Source organism: Chiloscyllium plagiosum, unplaced genomic scaffold, assembly GCF_037043375.1.
Source record: "Chiloscyllium plagiosum isolate Xiang-an unplaced genomic scaffold, Cpla_swu_hap1 HiC_scaffold_48, whole genome shotgun sequence".
Taxonomy (NCBI): Eukaryota; Metazoa; Chordata; class Chondrichthyes; order Orectolobiformes; family Hemiscylliidae; genus Chiloscyllium; species Chiloscyllium plagiosum.
This window is the reverse complement of record NW_028270186.1, coordinates 53917503-53919598: the sequence shown is the minus strand read 5'-3', so window position 1 is coordinate 53919598 and position 2096 is coordinate 53917503. Positions and strand designations below refer to the sequence as shown.

The 2096-nt window shown below is 45.0% G+C and overlaps 1 non-coding gene across 1 annotated transcript; it reads right to left on the bottom strand.

Annotated features, from left to right (window-relative positions):
- Positions 1-1156: 1156 nt before the first annotated feature.
- On the bottom strand, positions 1157-1238 carry trnal-uag (transfer RNA leucine (anticodon UAG)). Its single transcript has one exon. It is a non-coding gene; the product is annotated as a tRNA-Leu (tRNA).
- Positions 1239-2096: the final 858 nt, after the last annotated feature.

Genomic DNA, 2096 nt, shown 5'->3' with positions numbered 1-2096 from the left:
AGTCACAGGGAAAGAGTTCCCCATCCCTGTCCTGCTCGCACAGCTGCTGGGATCTGCCCAGCTACAATATCCGTTTTGCAGCAGATAATGATAACCCTTCAATCCACACAAAAACCAATGGCGAGCTGATCCTACCTTCTGAGACTCGTTTGAGCCACAAATGTGATGTCTGTATGAGAGAATGGAAATTCGATTATGATTAAACAAAGAAACCATGAGCTGCATGACATTACTGGACTTGCGATTCTTGCCTGCTAAATGATTTCGCCCATTGCTCCAAGATAAAGGTTGGTTTACACGGAACATGAAACATACCGGACAACAGGGAAAATGCACAAAGCTGAGCAGGCCGTGTTCCACATCAGACCGTACAGCATACATACGGTTACGACATCTGTGTTGCAAATTTAACGTCCCAAATAATATTCTCAACCTGAAAAGTGGAGGTAGCATTACAATCCGAGAAGGACAGATCACAGAAATGCAGTTTCTATTCACCTCAATCTAAAAGGCAGTTTCCGAACGTAGGAACAGAAGTCAAAAGGTAATTATCTCACCACGCCCCCCCCCCCCCACCCCCCGACTCCGGAAGAGGTGCTAACTGCACTTGAGTGCTTTTTGTTCTCGATGTGAATAGTGCACCACCACTTCCCAGACAATGCTGTAAAGAGAAAAAGAATGAACATAATAAGAATTGGCCATAAAAAGTGAATTTCACCAATCACCGTCTCGATTCGATTATCTTTCCCTTCCTTTGTCCCAGGACGGAAATGAAGGAAATGGGAGAAATTCAATAACATATGACATGGAAATTCATTGGAACGATTTTCTCATTAGCCAGAAAACCAAATAACGACGAGTCGAGTCACCGCAGGACTTTGTTTCACAACAGCGATGAAAGAACCAGTCTCCATTCGGTTCCTGTAAAAATTCGACTTGCCTGGAACATAAAGCAATAGTAGAGTTGCTTGCGATTTTCCGCGCGGGAGGCGAACACGATCATGACAGCACAGACACTTTGGAAAATTCCGCACTTTCCCACACCACAGTTAATTCCCCGCGAAGCAAACGCCTTTTTCTTCTGTTTTAAACATCAATACAGCGGGGATCGAAACAGCATTTGAAAAGATGCATCGTTGGAGTTGATCAACAGAAATGGCAGCGGTGGGATTCGAACCCACGATCCTGTCGAGACTGGAGCCTAAATCCGGCGCCTTAAACCACTCGGCCACACTACCAGCCGGTCGGGCCAGCCATTTTCTTGCATTTTCAATTCTGCTCCTGCATCACGACAGATGCAAAGTCACCTGAAAAGGGTTCCATGATCCCTCTCCGACTCGCACAGCTGCTGGGATGTGCCCGTCTACAATATCAATTTCGCAGCAGATAATGATAGCCCATCAATCCAGACAAAAATCAATGTTAAGCTGAGTCTATCTTCTCAGACTCTTTTCAACTACAAATGTATCTGTGAGTGCGTGAGAATATATGATCGGTTATGATTTGGTCAAATAACCATGAGCTGCTTGACATTACTGCAATTTTGATTCTTGCTTTGCTAAATGATTTCACCCTTTGATCGAAACAGAACAACGTTCACGTTTACACGGAACATGAAACACACCGGACTACAGGGAAAATGCACAAAGCTGAGCAGGCCGTGTTCCACATCATACCGTGCAGCATAGTTTCAGTCACTGTGTCTGTTTTCTTTTTCAGAATAAGAGTCCCAAAGAATGCTCTCCACCCTAAAACCGGAGGTAGCATTACAATCCGAGAACGACAGATCACATTGTGAGGATGCTCTGACCTCGGAGCCATTTCGAGATGCCACTTTCCTTGCCTTTTACCTTAACCGTGCAATTTGCTGCAGAGATGTTCACACCTGGACATGAGCCACATGGATACCCACTGAGTTGGAAACCTGTGTGGGAATCGACCAGAAGCGACTCAATAAATGTTGCTAAATTCCACGGTGCTTATTAGAAATGCAGTTTCTGTTCACCTCAATCTAAAAGGCAGTTTCTGAACATAGTAACGGAAGTCAAAAGGTAATTACCTCACCCCACCCCCACTCCGGAAGAGGTGCTAACTGC